This window comes from Xenopus tropicalis, chromosome 9 (genome assembly GCF_000004195.4).
Source record: "Xenopus tropicalis strain Nigerian chromosome 9, UCB_Xtro_10.0, whole genome shotgun sequence".
Taxonomy (NCBI): Eukaryota; Metazoa; Chordata; class Amphibia; order Anura; family Pipidae; genus Xenopus; species Xenopus tropicalis.
The window spans coordinates 41,686,648-41,709,302 of NC_030685.2; the positions used below are offsets into that span (position 1 = coordinate 41,686,648).

At 41.0% G+C, this 22,655-nt stretch overlaps 1 protein-coding gene across 6 annotated transcripts in view; it reads left to right on the plus strand.

Moving 5' to 3' along the window:
- Window positions 1–13,104: 13,104 nt before the first annotated feature.
- Window positions 13,105–22,655, plus strand: part of arpc1a (actin related protein 2/3 complex subunit 1A) — a 53,362-nt gene continuing 43,811 nt past the window's right edge. The window contains exons 1-3 of one of the 6 annotated variants that reach the window (XM_012970241.3): window positions 13,124–13,252; window positions 16,121–16,366; window positions 18,304–18,382. The gene's annotated coding sequence lies outside the window, so the exon portion shown is untranslated. Of the gene's footprint in view, window positions 13,253–16,120; window positions 16,367–18,303; window positions 18,383–22,655 lie in introns of all 6 variants that reach the window. The other 5 variants (XM_012970243.3, XM_012970242.3, XM_012970240.3 and 2 more) reach the window with 5 other exon arrangements.

A 22,655-nucleotide genomic window follows, 5' to 3' on the forward strand; every position in this document is an offset into this window, starting at 1 on the left:
AGACTCGGTTGCAAATATCTCTCCTCTAAACACTGTGCGCCTCGCAAGCTTTGCTGGGATATATAGTCCTAACAGCAGCCGACCTGTCAGATATAAAACATACGAAAACTACAAGTACCACTGGCCCTTGCGGCTCTGTAGTTGTGCTGCGCTTAGCCAATAGGGATTTGTTGTTCGGAATAGTCTGCGGGATGGCTGAATGTCATAAGGGTTTAACCCTTTCACTGCCAGCCATTTTGGACAAAGCAGAACTTCTACAGACAGTTTTTGAACATTTTGCACAGTATCACTTTAGGGGCCTTTCTTGGGGGGGAGGGGGGACTTTTGGTTTACCTAGGAAAATAATATATTGTTTCAGGTTTCAGGACAACCTAAGCTTTTCAAATATGGTAGAATTTTTGTGTAATTAGGCTTCTAAATGTCTAAAAAATTAAAAAAAATATTTTCCATAATATAAACACATGCACCAGAAACAAAAATTAGTAGTAATAAAACTAATTTGGAAAGTCCCATGTCTCCTGAACGTGCCAATATCAATTATGTATAGTTTTATGGAGATTTCACGCTTGTATAGGTCAAAAACTACCTGCAGTACACTACCAAATTTCCAAAGCACTGCTCCAGAAAGCAGCATACTTTAGATTTCAAGGCCAAAACTTCCACTAACAGAAGGTTTATCCCAGAAAATTACATATTTCTGGAAAGAACAGATACTGGGGAATCCAGAATAGGCACAACTGTCTGTCTACTCCAAATTACCAAGTTGCAATGCTTTCCTAAAGTTATTGTTTTTTATCAAAATTTGTGACATTTTTTAAAAATTGCTTCAAAGCTTCCAGACTATAGTATCTTATCTCCTACAAGTCATAAAGTAAACAGATAAAACACCCTAAATATGGACGCCAGGGGTCCACTGAACAGTTTGATGTCCAATATGTATAGGTTTGCCTAAGTATGTGGCATGCATACCTCCCAACTGTCCCGCTTTACGCGGGACAGTCCCGATTTTGCCACCCTGTCCCGCTGTCCTGGATAGCTGCAGATCTGTCCCGCTTTTAAAGGTCTCTGCTCCCGTGACGTCACACGCACATCTCCCCTTAGCGCCGCAGATTCTGCGCCGCTCACTTCAGTTTTAACATAAAGCCATTCACAGTGCAGAAGCTGCGGCGCTCAAGAGACGTGCGTGTGACATCACGAGGAGGAGAAGAAGAGCCCTGGGGCACAGCCGGAGGAAGCTGGTGGTGGTAGGAGCAGGGGGAGCCACAGAAAGCAGGTTGACGCTGGGGAGGACACTGGAGGAAGGTTAGGGGCAGCTGGAGGACCCTGGGAGGCAGCTGGAGGAAGGTAAGGGGCAGCTGGAGGATGCTGGGGGGAGCTGAAGGATGTTGGGGAGGATGTTGGGGGGAGCTGGAGGATATTGGGGAGGATGTTGGGAGGAGCTGGAGGAAGATAAGGGGCAGCTGAAGGATGTTGGGGAGGATGCTGGGGGGAGCTGGAGGATGTTGGGTGGATGCTGGGGGCAGCTGAAGGATGTTGGGGAGGATGCTGCAGTGGGGAGCAGCCCATAGTAGGGGTACACTGCGGGAGGACCAGCAATGTTTTAGGGGGTCCCTGCTCTAGCGCCAATGCAAAACATAACACCTGGCTACCAATGTCTGTCATGAGTTTGTCATTAAATACAGGTGCCACAGTGCATAATGAAATCCTTAGGGCCACAATATGTCATAAAATGATTGGGGCCACCGTGTCTGTCTTCTGGTGCACTTTGTGTATGTTATGCTTTTCAGGTGTGGTTTTGTAAAATGGGCCTGTTTGGGGGGGGGGGCGTGGCCATAAAGTGGGCGTGGCCTAAAATGTTGGCGCGCTACGCGCGGCAGACAATTTTGCCCCTCCTTCTGCTTTTCAAATGTTGGGAGGTATGGGCATATAGGGGCCCCAATGTGAACATACCCCCATATGTACTGTCATTTCTGTTTTTTCAGCTTCTGCTAAAGCTACTAAAAGTATGCTCACCCCAGAAAGCAATATATTTGTGCAAAGTACACATTCCACTGAATTCAAAATGGGTACCTATGTCTTTCTACTCAAAAGTACCAAGCTGCAAAGCTTTCCTAAAGTTGGCAATTTGAAAACATTTCCAAAAATCCTTTCAAAGCTTCCAGCTTGCAGCATCTTATCATCTTATCTTATCATTAGATACCAAGAAAAAACACCCTGAATTTGAACGCCAGAGGTCCACTTAACAGTTTGATGCCCAATATGTATAGGTTTACCTAAGTATGTGGCATGTAGGGGCCCCAATGTGAACATACCCCCATATGTACTGTCATTTTTGTTATTTCAGCTTCTGCAAAATCAACACATTTACATCATTTTGTGTTAGATAAAGCTAGTAAAAAGTGCACTCACCCCAGAAAGTCATATATTTTTGGAAAGTACACATTCCCCCAAATCTAAAATGGGTACCCATGTCTTTCTACTCCAAAGTACCAAGCCACAAAGCTTTCCTAAATTTGGCAATTTTGATAACATTTCCAAAAATTCTCTCAAAGCTTCCAGTTTGACGCATCTTATCTCCCATGTATCATTAGGTACCGGGATAAAACAGCCTGAATTTTTTTTTTCATTTGAAATTTTATTAGTTTTTCAGAGAGAAATAAAGCAATCAACAGATTTGTTATACAATTAAACAGCTTTACCTTCTTATATAAATTGTAAGCTTTGAGTAAGGTAACATATTGGTTTTGTACATTTTCCTTTTATTGTCATGGTTATTGCACATTTCTAGCTGGCTGTAGTTGATTGGATAGTGAAAGTTGGGATAGAAAAGTAGGGATAGTTGGAAGAGGGAGAAAGGTATAGGGGTGGTAAAGAGGATAGGGGTTACCGGTTCTCAGTCGGTTCCTGTGCGGTGCTTACTGTCTGCTGGCTCTCCAGATATTGGGTCCATGGGTACCACTCCAGCTCCCCTTCGTAGCTTCTTGTCCAGGAGTCTATCTCTAATTGATTCCATGGCTCTGATCCAATTTATTTTTGTGATTAGCGTTGGTAGGCCTGGTATATTGGGTTGTTTCCAGTTAGCTGCCAGCAGTGATCTTGCTGCCGTTAGGATGTGTGTGGCTAGTTTGCGTGTTTGTTTGGATTGTTTGTTTCTCGTTTTCATTCCTAGCAGGAATAATTGTGGGGTTAGTTCTATTGTACAGTGGAGGACCTCGGAAAGCAGAGTTACTATTGTCTGCCAGAATTCTTGAGGTATTTTGCATGTCCACCATGTGTGTAAGAATGATCCTCAATCTCTGCAGCCCCTAAAGCAGGCTGATAGTTCTGGGTTGTTACTGAGTTTGCTGATGCGGGCTGGGGTTTAAAGGAGAAGGAAAGGCTAATAAAGAGTTAATCTCAAAATGCAGGCTTACCTTCAGTTGTCTCAATAGTGCCCTTAAGTCTCCCCATATATCTCCAGTTCAGATGATCAGAAGCAAAACAGGAAAAAAAAACGCTGAGCTGGGTAGAAAGATTCCCATAATGCATTGCTCTTTTCCAGGACTTGGAGACTTACTTTTAAAGGCAGCGCATGCGCACAAGCAGGCGCGCTCCCCCTAGCGTCTGGTTATGAGACGCTATTAGCCATTAGAAGCAGCAGCTGGGGCCATTACAGGACGCAGCCAGCAGGGGCGGAGAGGCAAGCGAGGAGAGGAGCGGGGACGAGAGGACACAGGTGCAGGGAGGGGAGCGGTGCGCAGGGGTGAGGAACCATGTCGGCTGACAGGTGCTGGGGCGGAGAGGCGAGCGGGACAAGAGGACACAGGTGCAGGGAGGGGAGCGGTGCGCAGGGGTGAGGAACCATGTCGGCTGGCGGTGCTGGGGCGGAGAGGTGAGCGGGACAAGAGGACACAGGTGCAGGGAGGGGAGCGGTGCGCAGGGGTGAGGAACCATGTCGGCTGGCGGTGCTGGGGCGGAGAGGCGAGCGGGACAAGAGGACGCAGGTGCAGGGAGGGGAGCGGTGAGGACTGACAGGTGTCGGCTGACAGGTGCTGGGGCAGAGAGGCAAGCGAGGAGAGGAGCAGGGATGAGAGGACGCAGGGAGGGGAGGGGAGAGGAGCGGTGAGCAACGGTGACAGCTCACAGGTGCTGGGGGGGGAGAGGCAAGCGGGGAGGCTGGTGGAGCGCCATGTTTAAAGCATGGCGGCGCAGACAAGGAGAAATAGTGTGTACTTCGGAAGGACCGTACTGGGCAAAGGAGCATTTTTAGAAGAAATGATTTCAGCGTTCAGGTAGGGGCAGGGGCCCTCTATTACATACTAAAAAATGAGTAAAACCCTTTCCTTCTCCTTTAATACCATCTGTAGATGATTTTGTATGCTCTTTTGCTTGAGGCTGCGCAGATTGAGGTTTTGCTGGCTGTGGTCCATATTTGTTCGGATATTTTGGTCCCTAGATCTTCTTCCCATTTGGACATGTATGTTTGTTGCAAGGTTGTTGTGTCTGCCGCTAGGTAGTAATATATAAGCGAGATTAAGTGTGCTGGCTGGGTTTGCTTGTGGCATATGTTTTCGAAGTAGGTGAGGGGTTGGTTTATTTGTGTTTTAGTTTTGGATTCAATAAAGTGTTTTATTTGTAAGTATTGGAAGAGCTGAGTGTTTGGTATTTGATATTTGTCTATGCATTCTTGAAACGAAATAGCTTTTTGCTCTGGTGCGAGAGACTTTATGGAGGTCAGGTTTGCGGCTATCCAGAAAACACAAACGCCAGGGGTCCACAAAACAGTGATGCCTAATATGTATAGGTTTACCTAAGTATGTGGCATGTATGCTATGTAGTATGTATGCTAAAATGTGCTCGTATGTATGCTAAAGTGTGCTAGAGTGTGCAAAATGGGAAAAAGAAACCTATGCTAAATTGTGTGTAAATGTGTGTGCAAATGTGTAAGCGTGTGCATTAGGCAATTAAAGAGAACTTACCAGTAGAAGGTCTCAGGGATCGCAGGCAGGGGTCCTCTCAGAAGTCCTTGCAGCACCAGAAGTGCGTCTGCTGCTTGTAGGTCGGTCCTGCGATCGCATTGCTGGACTGACTTGCCAGCCCCCTTGGCTCGTTGCCGAGGGGGTTGGGAGCACAGCTGACTCTCTAAAAAAGCCGCCAGTGCAGAGAGAATCGCATTAGTACCAATATCATTCTACCTTAACCCTTTCCCTGCCAACAACGCTGTTGTTATAATATAGGTACTACGTTGTTTTTAAAAAAGCAGTTATGTGCCAACAACGTAGTACCTACGTTGTTGGCAGGGAAAGGGTTAAGGTAGAATGATGGAGTTTTACAATGAAACGCAAACATAATGGTTATAATATTGCAGTTGTGTGACATTATTTTGAATTCGAGTAGCACGTAACTTTCTATAGGTTAGTTTCTTGGATAACACTAATGTGTTTCTAAAAGATATTTTTATTGTACATAGGTTGCAAAATATGAACTTCATTAGGGCTCGTTTACTAAAGCCATGCAAACTACAACATTCCACTATACCTCACCTCCCAACATTTGAAAACCAAAAGAGGGATACAATTGACTGCCACGCTCCTTTTATCTAGTTGGTATGACATACACGCCTATGGTGGCCATACACACTACAAACACGATCTTTCCCAAGACCGGTAGTAGGAAAGATTGTTCATCCACTCTGTGAAATTTTAGAGCTAAATCATCAGATGTGCAGGTAAAAACAAAAGAATTCTTTTCCCCTATCTGACGATTCCGCATCAGCGTTACTATGTTCACAAAAGATTGATGAGATGACCGATATCCAAGGCTTTTACCGATATTGGTCGCCTTGTCTCCCATCATAAATGCACTGATCACCACAAAAAACTTCATTTTGTACGATACTATCAGTGCACGTATGACCACCTTAAGGCCCCTACATTTTATGGGCACCCCCAGCATTTCATTAGACACACAGTAGTGACTTCCTTGACATTTTATAGTCTGCAAGCCTGCATCTTATTCTCTTATCTCAAGGCAACTGTGGTGTATTGCATCGTGTCTGGTGCTTGTACTGCTTCCTCCTTCCCCCCCAGCGCCGCCTCCCACCTACTTCCTCCCGAGGACTGCAGCATGGAGGACCAGGCAAGCGATCTGATCTTCAGGACAGGTAAGTGCGATTTTATTTTTATTTATACACACTTTTACACACACTTACGTACATTTACACACACATACAACACACAATTTAGCACAGGTTTTTTTTTCCCACTTTGCACACTTATATACACTTATATACACTACTATACACACTGTCACACAACTTTTACATGGGCACATGTATACACAAACCCACAAAAACGTTTTTTTTTTTTCATTTTACTTTACTAACTTTACCTATTTTGAATTCATCAGAATGTGTACTTTCCAAAAATATATGGTTTTCTGGGGGTCTCTGTATAGTTAGGGGGTGTCATGGCACATAATATGCTGTCAGGGGGCTCTGTGTGCAAAAGCTGAGAAATCCATATGCACTATTTTCATTTTGGTTTCAATACACACCACAGACTTTGGTATACAGTAGCTATGCATATTGGGCATCAAACTGTTCAGTATACCTCTGGTGTACCTATTTAGGGTGATTTGCCATTGTATGCAAGAAATTGTGTGAGATAAATGCGGCAAACTGCACCATTTTAAGCGATTTTCTGAAATGTCATAAAAACCACTAACTTTAGGAAAGCTTTGCAGATTGGTACTTTGGTATAGAAAGGACTCTTACCCCATGTTGGATTTGTCAGAATGTGTACTTTCCAAAAATATAGGGTTTTTAGGGGTCACCCTACATTTCTGCAGCTTCCACCCCTCATAAAACTGCCATGTGTTTATGAATTAGGTAAAGATAAGACATGAAATTAGTGTGCACAAGGTATATTTTGGGAGTCTCTAAGTGCCATGTGCTTTGATAAACCTATGTACAGTGGGCATCAAACTGCTCAGTAGACCTCTGGGGTTCATATTTCAGGTGTTTTATATTGGTACCTAATGATACGTGGGAGATAAGATGCTGGAAACTGGAAGCTTTGAGTGGATTTTTGGAAATATTTCCAAAAATATATGACTTTCTGGGGTGAATGTACTTTTTACTAGCATTATCCCACATATAATGATGATGATTTTGCAGAAGCTGAAATGACAGAAATGATAGATCATATGGGGGTATGTTCACATTGGGGCCCCTACATGCCACATACTTAGGTAAACCTATACATATTGGGCATCAAACTGTTCAGTGGACTCCTGGCGTTCATATTTAGTGTGTTTTATCTGGTTACTTTATGACCTTTAGGAGATATAATAGACTGGAAGCTTTGAAGCGATTTTTAAAAAAAATCACAAATTTTGATAAAAACCAATAACTTTAGGAAAGCATTGCAACTTGGTAATTTGGAGTAGACAGACAGTTGTGCTTATGGATTCCCCAGAATCTGTTCTTTCTAAAAATGTATAATTTTCTGGGATAAACCTTCTGTTAGTGGAACCTCTGGCCTTGAAATCTAAAGTATTCAGCTTTCTGGAGCAGTACTTTGGAAATTTGGTAGTGTACTGCAGGGAGTTTTTGACCTATACAAGTGAGAAATCTCCATAAAACTATATATATTTGATATTGGCACATTCATGAGACATGGGACTTTCCAAATCAGTTGTATTTTCATCCATAAAATAATTTTTATTTCTGGTGTATGTGTTTATATTATGGAAAATATTTTTATTTTCATTTTTTAGACATTTAGAAGCCTATATCTTGTTACAGAAATGGAATTACACAAAAATTCTACCATATTTTAAAAGCTTAGGTTGTCCTGAAAAAAACAATATATTGTTTTTCTGGGTAAACTAAAAGTCCCCTCGAGGAAAGGTCCCTAAAGTGAAACAGTGCAAAATGTTCAAAAACTGTCTGGCAGTAGAAGTTCCGCTTTGTCCAAAACGGCTGGCAGTGAAAGGGTTAAAACTAAGTAAGCTTTATCAGAAAGGTCTATGTAAATACAGCCATAAGCACTTAAAGTAATGCTGCACCCTATCAAAATAAACACAGGATTTCTTGGTGTTTGTAAACATGATGTTCCAGTGTCTGACTTCCTCTCTCAGAAACATCCTTAATTCCCGTGGCCAGAGTCTGTGCAGTTCTCTTCTCTCCCCTCTCCTGCGAGAATGCTAAGAACTCCTTCCCCCCTCCCTTAGGAATGTGTGAGCTGAACTATAACGACTAGAGCTGCAGCAGGAAGTTACTTAAAATGACAGCTGCTATCTTAATCATACGGAGAAAGCTTCTAAAGCTGTTTACTCAGATATGGTAATGGTTTCTGCAGAATAAATATATTGTTCTAGGTGGCACTAATGTGGCAAATCTATTGTCAGTAAATTTCCAAAATTACTTTCCTTCTCTTTTAAAACCTTCTCCAGGATGAGAACCTAGCCCCAACTGTGCAGTACTTACATACCTCCCAACACTGTAAAATGTACAAATATGCATTGTGCCTATGACTAAAGGTACATTCGGATATCGATCATACTTTTAAATGCAACAATCTAAACTAACATTCAGACTAAAATTGTAGCATAAAGCCCTAAAAATAACAAATCGGAGGATGTTCTGAACATGAAACAGTTGGCAGACATCGTATGAAAGTGACTGTCACGTTCGGTATCCCAAACCCAGAACAAAAGCCAAGATCCCGGTCAGAGCTCACTCTTCTGCCTATAACAGCCACCTTTCGCTTCGGGTGGAGCCCTCCGCTACTCGGGTGCCGCCAGGACTTGTGGTGAGAGGATCAGGGCAAATGTTCTGGGCAGGCAAGGGAACCTTGCGTTTAATGTAAAGTTTAGGGAGCTGAGATGAAGTGGAACAGGCCGAGGCCAAAACCGAACAGGCAGCGAGGTACAAAATCAAATTCCAGAAAACGTAGTCAGAAACAGGCAAGGTCAAGGTCAGGCAAAGGGTCAAAACACAAATCAGAATCAGAATAGCAAAAACAGTAATCAGGAGGCAAAACCGAAGTTGGGCGACGGAAATATGCGCAGGCGCCTTTAAATATTTTAAATATATTTTGCGCCGGCTCAAGAGGGAGCGCGAGCATCACCGCTCGCCAGAAGAGCCAGACGCGTGCATTGGCGCGCATGGAGAGGCGGGCGTCCCCGCCACCCAGGTATCCTTACAGTGACTTCATGGTAATGAATTGTAGGTCCGGCAAGAATATCATCAGATCCAATATATGCATAGATTTTATCGTTATCCTAACAAAATTTTCTAACCTGCTTGATCAAATTTATCGGATTGTGTACAGCCAGCTTAAAAGACTAGGGAAGCCTCATCATAAATGTTGTGATCTGACAAAAGGCATAAAAAGCAGCTCTAAATTCTGCACAATATCCCCTGAAGCTCTCAAAGGAACCAGGCATTTTAACAGGATAGAAGGATGTCACATGCAGCGAGTAGTGCAATCGGGACTACGACCAAGACTGTGGTGCATGCGCAGTTTCGGTCTTTCAGCACACAGAAGCACACTACAATCTGCAGGTTCACCAATAGGTGGCACATGCGCACAAGGAATTTAAGGTCTGGAGGATAATGTGAACAGAATCAAGATGGTGTCTACAGTATGAGAGCAAGGAGGATTTTCTTGGGCTCTTACATTTTAAAAGTAAGGAGATTTCAGGGGAAATAAAGTAGCGAGAGGCAGGGGTGGACTACTATGAGACAAAGTAAGGGTTTGGGGGCTTTCCTTGTTCTTTAAGGGACGTAACACCTGAAACACGTAAGGCCCTAGCCATATTAATTCCTTTAGCAAAACAGAATAGATTAATCATTTTAATGGAGGATGGTGCTGCTGACATTTGCTGCTGTATGAGACACTGGATGACCATGCCCCCCCATTAGATAATGTGAGCCAAGAGCAGCTGTGTTTCCTTTCCATTTGTAACATTTTTAAAACAGACATTAAAGGTGTAGTTCACCTTTAAACTTTAACTTTTAATATGATGTAGACATTGATATTCTGAGACAATTTGAAACTAGTCTTCATTTTTTATAGTTTTTCTGTTATTTAGGTTATGGTTTGATATTTTAGCAGCTATCTGGTTGCTAGGGCCTTATTTACCCTAGCACCAAGCAGTAGTTTAAAAAAGAGTTGAGATTATGAATAGTAGAGAGCCTGCATAGAAAGATAAGAAATAAAAAGTAACAATTGTAGCCTTACAGAGGAATAGTTTTTGGCTGCAGGGGTCAGTGACCTCCATTTCAAAACTGGAAAATGGCAGAATAGAAAGGGCAAATAATTCAAAAATTGTAACAAATAAATAATAAAAAACAGTTGCAAAGTTGCTAGTAATAGGGCACTCACTACTTTAAAGGGGGCATTTACTAAGGCACAATTTTTTCTAGTCATGCTTTTTGTCTCGAAAACTCGAAAAATTTTGTTGCAGAAAAAAACACAAATTTGTCATGATTTATAATGTGACTCTAAAATACATCAGCTAGAACCTATTTAGATCATGCAGAAGTCAATGGCAGATGTCCCTTTAACAATTTCTTTCTTACAAAAGTTCTTTTTTTTGCTTCATGGTTTTAGAGGTTTTCTGTTTTTTTTATGCTGGCTTTTGTGGAACAATACGAAAAAGTGGAGTTTTTCGTGTGACAAGTTATCACCAAATATTGGCTATTACCCATAAATACTATCATCCGAGAGGTTTACTCCTATGTACTACTTGGCTAAGTGATGATATATCACGGCTGGTGGACTCACGAGGACACAAGAGACCACCAAAAACGTTAAATGCTAAATTAGAGTCACACTACAGGTAAGTATAATAAAGGCATACTTTATTTGAACTAAACCATAGCCATTAAATAGACAAGACACATTAAAATCATATAAAACACCCTATTGTACCCACACTTTCCACCATATGCCCCCTAGTTTATTTAAATTATGTCAGTAATAAATCAATAAAGGTAATCACAGTATTTCAGCTATGTCCCCCAAACTTCAGGTGCTTGTCATAACAATACCTGAGTTATAACCACACCGCCATGACTGGAGCTGTGAGTGTAACGATGGTCTACGGTGGTCTACTGGGAAAGTCGCTATCATCATCTTCTAGACGTGTGTGCATCCGTCGTTCGTCTCCCTTTTGATGTGCGTGCACATCCGTTTATGAGCATGCGTGCGCGCACTGTTCTCTTCGTTGCGACGATTATGTCATTTTGCCGTGTAAATATTTAAAGCGTTCTCTGCCTCTGTTCATTGTCGAACGTAGGTTTCTTCTTGTGAGTTCCTGGGTGTGTTATTAGTGTTTTGCCGTGTATTGACTCTTACCTGTTCCTGACCATTCTTGTTTGCTGCCTGAACCGACCTTTGCCCGTTTGACTATTCTCTTGGATTCTGATTCCGTACTGCGCTGCCTGACCGTTGATGACCCTGGCCTGTCCCAGACTACCCCCCATCTTCCTGCCACACGATTGGTTCCCTTGCCTGCTCAGAACTTTCTCCTTGGGTCTCTCACAATAAGTCCTGGCAGCATCCAAGTAGCGAAGGGCTCCTCCCGACGTGAAAGGCAGCTGTTATAAGCAGAAGCGTGAGCCGTGACCGGACCCTTGGCGCCTGTTCTGAGTTTTGGGATACCGATTGTGACAGTGAGGACACAGTAGCACAACTGATTTTGTTCAAGAAATTAGAGTCTATAATCCCACAATTTGTTAATCCTGCAGGCAAGTATCACAGCTGTGTCTTACATACTGTTTGATGTGGGCAACCCTTGTTTAATAGATACTAATACGAGACTTCTTTAAAGGGCTGATTTATCAATATTCGAGTTTATGCTTAACAATTCGAGAAAAAACACAGTGAAAAAATGCAAATGCAACTATACTCCAGAATATTGTTAAGAACCATGAATAGTCGGTATTTATTAAAGAAAAAAATCAAAAAGTAAATTTGCCAGAAAAAACTCAGCAAGTAAAAGCTAGCTAGAATCAATAGAAGTCAATGAGAAATGCTTTTTTATTAAATAAGCTAGCAATTGATAAGAAAAGTAGCACAAGTTTTGTCACAGTAATTTTTTTTATATTTTAACTGCTGTTTTTATTTCCACAAACTCAAATTTTGATAAATCTGGCCTTAAATGTCTGGACAATTAGGAGAGTATAAAGGGAGAATACTTGCTCCTATACACATTATCATGTCATGAAAAGCACCTGCAGTTTGGGTGGACATAGCTAAAATACTGTGAATACCTTTAAAGGAGACATATTGGATAAATTAAAAAAAACCCTAATTTTGTAGGTAATTATGAATAATATATGGTGCTGGTTTCCCATTCGACTAAAATTGAATACAGTCTGTAAAAATAGCCCCTTTATTGGAGCTCCTTATAGACCCTATCAGGTCCCTGTCTGTGTTTCAAATGAAGGCTGGGCGTGTTCACACATAGAGAAGATTATCAGTAAATGATCAGCATTGTCTGTTTTTGTAGTTGCGACAAGTAGCTCTGTCTCTTCACCCTTACAAATAATTATGGCGATTGTTAAGCTAATTAAAATACTAGCATAGATTAGAAAATGTATACACAAACGCTATACATATTATGTTATGAATCAGTAACATAACTGTTACCTAATTTGGCCTTCATTTCTTTTTAATAGTGTTCATCTGTGTATTACTGACTCTTCCAGATAAACTGTTACCTGTCATAACACAGATCTGTATTTGTGAGATTAATACTGGTAACTGTTAAATAAACTTGTCATAAACACAAACATCCCAGTTCCCACAAAACCTGTTTCCTTTTTTATTAAATTGGGAGAAGCGATCGTTGGCAATCAAGAAAAGGTATTTTTTAGTTCCCTGGCAAAGAGTTGGAACTCTGCGCTGAAAATATAAATAAAAAATTATGATATTGGGAGCTTATCGAGCATGGTGACAAACCAACACGAGAGACTTCTTTTCTATTATAAAGGTTAGAGGTCTGTACAGGGAAAAAAATTATGAAAACTACGATAACTTGAGATCATCTTAAGATTTTGTCACGCCTGCTCGTCACTCTCACAGGGCCCCTATGTGTTGCGTCACTGCGCATATGTGAAGTCATGACGCCAGTCTCGCGTGATGAGACTTGTGGCTTTGGGATTGTAAGGGAAAGAGCTTGCAGGCATTCTATCAATAACCCTCCCTTCCAAAGTCGGTAGGTTACTGACAGCAGGGGACCAGATAATCTAAACTAAGTAAGTGAAGCGTTGTCGGGCCCACTTAAAGACCCAAACCCACCGGGTCTGGGACGACTATCCCCACCATGACGGGCATGTTTATGTGTCTCCTGGCCTACCCATGTTAAGATATTATTAACAATTAACAGGATAAAAATGGGCGAAGTGGATTGTGCTAGTACGATTTCATTTGTTTGGTATAAGCATATTTTATTATTTTTTAGCCGCCTTCAGGCCTGTACTGTGGGGCTGCTGTAATACTTAAGACAGTCATTATTGGCTGGCCCTCCGTGTACCTGAATTGCCAGGCCATACTTTGCATCTCCGGACCTGGACACCTTGCCCCCTTGTTCTGTAATGAAGACAGCTGTTCTTATTCTTTATTTATCTTGGATGGAAAGTATAATGCTTTTGATGATGTTGAGGACTCAACTTGGGGTCTTATGGCCAGTATAATAGTGTTGTGTTTATTGAATTCTCTGAATTTTCATGCCTCTTTAATGATATGAATGTTAGTTAAGAAACATTCATATCAATGTTAGTTAAGAAAGTGTAAACCTTATTGTGCACATACTGTAGTGTATTTGTGTTAAATATGAGCAGTGCTGGCTGATTTGGTTACCTGTGGTAGACATCAGTAAATATCTGTTGTGCTTAAAATAGACATATTGGATAAATGGAAAAAGCCCTAATTTTGTAGACAGTTACGAATAATATATGGTGCTGGTTTCACTTTGGGCTAAACATTAAAGAAAAAGTAACAAGTAAAAAATCTATTCCACCCTGCTCCAATAATTGCCCTATCCTGCACACCATTTATTATTTTGAATGCTTTATTAGTATATACCTTCTAAAACTTTGCATCCAGTCATTTCAAATGCGGTGCTACGCCAATCTTCCCTCTGCACAATCCACTATGCGACAATCAACATCTCCTCCTTGCCGAGTCCAAAACCAGAAGTCTGTATGAAGTTTGCCTGTACAGAAGGAAGGCTAGGAGGAGATGTCAATCTTCGCATAGTCGATTGTGCAGAGGGAAGATCGCCGTATTTTCCTTTAATCCTGTCTGTAAAAGTGGTCCCTATATTGGAGCTTCCTATAGATCCTATCAGTTCTCCATCTGTATTTCAAATGAAGAAGTGAGCATGTCCTAATGCTCCCTGCCAGAAGCACAGCAGGAGGGGGATAGCCATTCACAGCCCTGCACTCACACAAGCAAAGACGGGCTTCAGTTCCCTACAGTGCAGTGTGCTGCTGGCTCCCCTGCACATCCAGAGAATTCAGCAAGCAGGAAGTGAAACAGATGGGCGGGACTACTGGGGTTATGGTGGAATTTCTCAATAAATCAGTCCGAAACACAACTTTTTTCAGCACAATCCTTCTTCTATATTCAGAGGAGTATAATGCACTGGTACATTAATAATTTTTATACGATATGTCTCCTTTAAAAGAGCATGAAGTTCTTTGGTAAAGGGTAGTAATTGTCTCTTTGCCCATTTTTCTGGTGATATTCTATATCTATTAAGGGCCCCATTATAACAGTCTTGCAGTTATCTATTCATATGGCTTTGTCAGTGTGTCCAGAGGCTTAACTAATTAATTTACAGTTAGCATTACCCAAGTTAAAAGCCATAATTTTTTTCCACTGGCTTTTGCCTTGGGGAACTATTGCCTTCATTCTATGGTTGGACCATGTTATAAATATGTGTACCAGATTTACCTGATCTGCTTTAGGTGTCATGGATCAGATGATAGTATAGTGTTAGTCCTGATTTTTTTGGTGTACTGTTTATTTTGAAATTTACACTGCTTACATAACAATTATCTATTAAAATCTATTAACTGATGCATTTTGAAAAATACATGTTTTTCCATGACAGTATTCCTTTAACAAGGATATGAGATTTTCCCATAAATGATTTATATCATGGAGGTAGGGAGATTTACACCTATCTCTGGTAAATATTCGCTCTCAACCAAATGGCACCACACTGCAAACCGCAATTTAGAGCTATAGTGGATAGTTTAGTGCTATAGTGGATAGTTGCCTTTAAACTGTAACAACATACGATAACCATAATAATCAATAAGTTTACTAAGCAGCTGAAAATTATACTACTAAATGTAGTATCCTGTTATTCATACTCAAATATTTCAACTAGAATTTGCAAGTTTTCTTTTACTGTGGCAGTCATTATCCTGGGTTTCATTTAACTGAAAACTATTGAAAAAATTAAAATGTAATACAGGTATGGGATCCCTTACCCGGAAAAACCCGTTATCCAGAAAGTTCCAAATTACGGAAAGACCATCTCCCATAGACTCCATTATAAGCAAATATAATTTTTAAACATTATTTCATTTTTCTCTGTAATAATAAAACAGTACTTTGTGGTTGATCCCAACTAAGATATAATTAATCCTTATCGAAGGCAAAACAAGCTTATTGGGTTTATTCAATATTTAAATTATTTTTAGCAGATTTAGTGAGATCCAAATTACAGAAAGATCTTTTATTCGGAAAACCCCAGGTCCGAGCATTCTGAATAATAGGTCCCATTCCTGTACAATGAAAAAGAAAACTTTCGAAATATAATAAATACTTTTTGAAATGATCAAGTTAAACTCTTCTTTTCCTGTCTTATTAAAAGTTGGAGTCAGAATTGGGAGTCGGAAATTGATTGACCGCTTTAATATACCATTAGTGTGTGCTTTCATGTCTAGGCAATGCATTACTGTTAAAGGAGACATATACCATAATTTTTCAGTTTATCTTAAATTGCAGCTAACACTCTAAAATTGAATAAAATAAAGTGTATTTTATACCTACTGTTGAAGAAGGCTGTGTAATCCCTGCACAAATGCTAAAGCCCCTCCCTTTCACAGGGCTTCCGGCTGGAAAATAGTCTGTCTGTAGCTGGGGCCGCCGGCCCTGGCTTCTTTCCTATACAGACGCTGCAGCCACTGAGAGAGGAGTGGGCGTGAGACGTGGGCGGCGCCTTTGATGACGTCATTTCCCCGCCCACGTCAGTCACGCTGGGGTCCTTCTCAGTGCTGCTCCCGGCCAGCCCTGCTTTCCTGACTAGCAGCTCAGTTGAAGGAAGATTCGCTGCTTCTGTGACATGCTGGAATGTAAGGCACCTTAATTCTCTTTCTTAAAAAAAAAAATTATTTACCAAATCAAAAAAAACGTTATTTACAATGAAGATTGTGTTTATTCATTAGACTGTACCTAATGATAAATGATGTGTGTTATTTGCTTGCAACTCCCTGCATCCATGTTAGGTTCCAATTATATATAGTTACAACTCCCTGCACCCAATCCTACAGTGTCCCTGCCCATCAGTATTACGTTCTGCAATCGCTATGAGAGTTTTTTTTTTACATGCAACTCCCTGCAACTTGTACTTTGACACCTAAACTGGCCGTTTTTTGGTATTTTCCCCTGCAACAACTCCCTGCAACTTGTACTTTGACACCTAAACTGGCCGTTTTTTGGTATTTTCCCCTGCAACAACTCCCTGCAACTTGTACTTTGACACCTAAACTGGCCGTTTTTTGGTATTTTCTCCTGCAACTTGTACTTTGATACCTAAACTGGCTGTTTTTTGGTATTTTCCCCTGCAACAACTCCCTGCAACTTGTACTTTGACACCTAAACTAGCCGTTTTTTGGTATTTTCTCCTGCAACAACTCCCTGCAACTTGTACTTTGATACCTAAACTGGCTGTTTTTTGGTATTTTCCCCTGCAACAACTCCCTGCAACTTGTACTTTGACACCTAAACTGGCCGTTTTTTGGTATTTTCCCCTGCAACAACTCCCTGCAACTTGTACTTTGACACCTAAACTGGCCGTTTTTTGGTATTTTCTCCTGCAACAACTCCCTGCAACTTGTACTTTGATACCTAAACTGGCTGTTTTTTGGTATTTTCCCCTGCAACAACTCCCTGCAACTTGTACTTTGACACCTAAACTGGCCGTTTTTTGGTATTTTCCCCTGCAACAACTCCCTGCAACTTGTACTTTGACACCTAAACTGGCCCTTTTTTTGGTATTTTCCCCTGCAACAACTCCCTGCAACTTGTACTTTGACACCTAAACTGGCCGTTTTTTGGTATTTTCCCCTGCAACAACTCCCTGCAACTTGTACTTTGACACCTAAACTGGCCCTTTTTTTGGTATTTTCCCCTGCAACAACTCCCTGCAACTTGTACTTTGACACCTAAACTGGCCGTTTTTTGGTATTTTCTCCTGCAACTTGTACTTTGATACCTAAACTAGCCGTTTTTTGGTATTTTCTCCTGCAACAACTCCCTGCAACTTGTACTTTGATACCTAAGCTGGGGTTTTTTTGCATTTTCTCCTGCAACAACTCCCTGCAACTTGTAAAGATCAGGCAGCAGTACAGGACAGCTATGTGCAGACTGGTAACAGATACACAGGCAGGGGAGTGGGAGGGGTTTCCCTGCTACAGCAGAGTTCAGCCTGTCAGTCAGTGCTGTGACCATTTCCTGTGGGAGAATGAAGAGACACTCCCATCTCTCATTTCAGTTTAGCTTCAGAGGAGTGAAGATCTCTCTGCAGCTCTGATATAAAAACGATTTTAGCAGGTAAAATGCATTCAAATCGTTTTTTTTCTGCAAGATTACATAGATTGAAGAAAGATGAATCATATAACTGAATATGAAGGTAATATGAAATGTCTCCTTTAAAAGTCTTAGACACCAGAAGATAGAGTGCTGAGAAGGGGATATTAAAAAGTAATTTAATTATTTCTAACACAGTACAGTATTTTTAATAGGTTATAATTTGCAGGTTTCTTATATCCATGAAATGAGGTACATATAAAATATTAATTTCCCTTTCTTCTGGTATAAGGGCCAGAGCTCTTGTTAGGGGACTTGTCTTAGGAAAATACTATTGTTTCCCCCATACAGAGTGTGGGCTTTGTTAGCTTGCAGCTTCCGGCAGGGGATACAATTTTTAGGTGATAGGTGCCCTTTAATTTTGCTACATAAAATTACTTAAGTAATACATATATACCATATTTTTCCTTTGTATTTACAGCTTTTTTTAAGAAGTTGAACCAACGTTTCCTTCTCTGTCAGGGATAAGTAAAGCATACAATTTCATCCATACGCTCCAGGTATGTGGGCACTACAGCCATCTACATCCCTCAAATCATTGTACCCTCTAAAGCATTGCTTTCCAAAGTGTGAGAATGACCTTAAATGCAAAGCCTTTGTATGCTCTTTATTTTCTATATGTTGCTCTGCTAACGATTTTAGAATAGCAATCTTTTGGACTAGTTATCCTATGTGAAAGGGAACGTTACGCTATTATTTACCCTTTAGTATATTATAGGTTGACCTATTATAAGCAACTATTTAACATTTCTAATTTTTAGCCTCCCTATTTTGACTGTTGTTGGATATTGGGATCACTAACCTGTGCAAGTAACAGATCAGCTGTGACACTTACATTGTATTGTTAGAGACATAAGTCTACTCTTGTAAAAGTAGTCTGTATTGTTGTATTGGTAGTCTTTTGGAAAATGTACATAGCATGTAGCATAACATAGTGATTAAGGTTAAAAAAAGGCACACATTCATCAAGTTCAACCCTTTTCATCTAACAAAAATTGTCTAACGCTAGTTGACAGTATAGTGTAAATTTAAAGGAATATGCCTAAACTGTTAATACACAAATACACACTCTAAGGGGCAGATTTATCAAAATGTGAGTTTAGAGTTGAATAGATTAAAACTCACCCATAATAGATTAATTCCTGTGGGATTTTTAGAGGTGTGTTTATCGAATGGTGAGTTGTTACTTTCACCCATTGATAAATATGCTTCTAAAAATCCTATAGGATTAAATAGAATGTGCGTGAGTGCACAGAAGGGGTCATTTAGAAACAGGGGCTGTGGAGTCAGTAGATAAATTCCCCGACTCCGACTCCTCAGTTTCTGATACTTCCGACTCCACGACTCCGACTCCTCTGTTTTAAATATGCTAATGTATTTTATACATCTAGGAAGGGGAAGGGGAACTTAAAGGAACAGTAACACCAAAAAATGAAAGTGTATAAAAGTAAGTAAAATATAATGTGCTGCTGCCCTGCACTGGTAAAAGTTGTGTGTTTACTTCAGAAAGTCTACTATAATTTATATATTAAGCTGCTGTGTAGCCATGGAGGCAGCCATTCAAAGGAGAAAAGGCACAGGCACATAGCAGATAACAGATAAAACACTATTGTATTCTACAGAACTTGTCTGTTATCTGCTAAGCAAACCTGTGCCTTTTCTCCTTTTTTCCAGCCTGAATGGCTGCCCCCGGGGCTACACAGCAGCTTATTATATAAATTATAGTAGTGTTACTGTAGCAAACACACCAGTTTTACCAGTGCAGGGCAACAGTGCATTATATTTTTATTACTTTAAAGCTCTTTTATTTTTTGGTGTTACTGTTCCTTTAAAACACAACTGAACTGATAATAAACTAACTGAAAGACAATTTTATCTATACTCCTACTACTAATGATTTCCCTAGAATCCCATAGTCATGTTTAAAGTTTAAGCTAACATTACAGCTGAATTACAGCAGTTTTTCAAATGTTCAGTCTTAAAGGAACAGTAACACCAAAAAATAAAAGAGCTTTATAAAAATATAATGCACTGTTGCCCGGCACTGGTAAAACTGGTGTGTTTGCTACAGTAAAACTACTATCATTTATATAATAAGCTGCTGTGTAGCCATGGGGGCAGCCATTTAAGCTGGAAAAAAGGAGAAAAGGCACAGGTTACATAGCAGATAACAGATAAGTTTTGTAGAATACAATAGTGTTTTATCTGTTATCTGCTATGTGCCTGTGCCTTTTCTCCTTTGAATGGCTGCCCCCATGGCTACATAGCAGCTTATTTATATAAACTATAGTAGGGTTCCTGTAGCAAACACCCCAGCTGTACCAGTGCAGGAATGGCTGCCCCCGGGGCTACACAGCGGGGTATTTATATATACTATAGTAGGGTTTCTGTAGCAAACACCCCAGCTGTACCGGTGCAGGAATGGCTGCCCCAGTGGCTACACAGCGGGTTATTTATATAAACTATAGTAGGGTTTCTGTAGCAAACACCCCAGCTGTACCGGTGCAGGAATGGCTGCCCCCGGGGCTACACAGCGGGGTATTTATATAAACTATAGTAGGGTTTCTGTAGCAAACACCCCAGCTGTACAGTGGAATGGCTGCCCCGGGGCTACACAGCGGGGTATTTATATAAACTATAGTAGGGTTTCTGTAGCAAACGCCCCAGCTGTACCAGTGCAGGAATGGCTGCCCCCGGGGCTACACAGCGGGGTATTTATATAAACTATAGTAGGGTTTCTGTAGCAAACACCCCAGCTGTACCAGTGCAGGAATGGCTGCCCCCGGGGCTACACAGCGGGGTATTTATATAAACTATAGTAGGGTTTCTGTAGCAAACACCCCAGCTGTACCAGTGCAGGAATGGCTGCCCCCGGGGCTACACAGCGGGGTATTTATATAAACTATAGTAGGGTTTCTGTAGCAAACACCCCAGCTGTACCGGTGCAGGAATGGCTGCCCCGGGGCTACACAGCGGGGTATTTACAGTGGTGTGAAAAACTATTTGCCCCCTTCCTGATTTCTTATTCTTTTGCATGTTTGTCACACAAAATGTTTCTGATCATCAAACACATTTAACTATTAGTCAAAGATAACACAAGTAAACACAAAATGCAGTTTTTAAATGAGGGTTTTTATTATTTAGGGAGAAAACAAATCCAAACCTACATGGCCCTGTGTGAAAAAGTAATTGCCCCCTGAACCTAATAACTGGTTGGGCCACCCTTAGCAGCAATAACTGCAATCAAGCGTTTGCGATAACTTGCAACGAGTCTTTTACAGCGCTCTGGAGGAATTTTGGCCCACTCATCTTTGCAGAATTGTTGTAATTCAGCTTTATTTGAGGGTTTTCTAGCATGAACCGCCTTTTTAAGGTCATGCCACAACATCTCAATAGGATTCAGGTCAGGACTTTGACTAGGCCACTCCAAAGTCTTCATTTTGTTTTTCTTCAGCCATTCAGAGGTGGATTTGCTGGTGTGTTTTGGGTCATTGTCCTGCTGCAGCACCCAAGATCGCTTCAGCTTGAGTTGACGAACAGATGGCCGGACATTCTCCTTCAGGATTTTTTGGTAGACAGTAGAATTCATGGTTCCATCTATCACAGCAAGCCTTCCAGGTCCTGAAGCAGCAAAACAACCCCAGACCATCACACTACCGCCACCATATTTTACTGTTGGTATGATGTTCTTTTTCTGAAATGCTGTGTTACTTTTACGCCAGATGTAACGGGACACGCACCTTCCAAAAAGTTCAACTTTTGTCTCGTCGGTCCACAAGGTATTTTCTCAAAAGTCTTGGCAATCATTGAGATGTTTTTTAGCAAAATTGAGACGAGCCATAATGTTCTTTTTGCTTAAAAGTGGTTTGCGCCTTGGAAATCTGCCATGCAGGCCGTTTTTGCCCAGTCTCTTTCTTATGGTGGAGTCGTGAACACTGACCTTAATTGAGGCAAGTGAGGCCTGCAGTTCTTTAAATGTTGTCCTGGGGTCTTTTGTGGCCTCTCGGATGAGTTGTCTCTGCGCTCTTGGGGTAATTTTGGTCGGCCGGCCACTCCTGGGAAGGTTCACCACTGTTCCATGTTTTTGCCATTTGTGGATAATGGCTCTCACTGTGGTTCGCTGGAGTCCCAAAGCTTTAGAAATGGCTTTATAACCTTTACCAGACTGATAGATCTCAATTACTTTTGTTCTCATTTGTTCCTGAATTTCTTTGGATCTTGGCATGATGTCTAGGTTTTGAGGTGCTTTTGGTCTACTTCTCTGTGTCAGGTAGCTCCTATTTAAGTGATTTCTTGATTGAAACAGGTGTGGCAGTAATCAGGCCTGGGGGTGACTACAGAAATTGATATTGAAATTGAAAATTGAAATTGATAAACCACAGTTAAGTTATTTTTTAACAAGGGGGGCAATTACTTTTTCACACAGGGCCATGTAGATTTGGAGTTTTTTTTCTCCCTTAATAACGTAAACCTTCATTTAAAAACTGCATTTTGTGTTCAATTATGTTATCTTTGACTAATAGTTAACGGTTTTTGATGAGCAGAAACATTTAAGTGTGACAAACATGCAAAAGAATAAGAAATCAGGAAGGGGGCAAATAGTTTTTCACACCACTGTATATAAACTATAGTAGGGTTTCTGTAGCAAACACCCCAGCTGTCCCGGTGCAGGAATGGCTGCCTCCATACTACACAGCAGCTTATTTATATAAATTATAGTAGATTTTCTGAAGTAAACACACAGTGCAGGGCAGCAGCACACTATATTTTAGT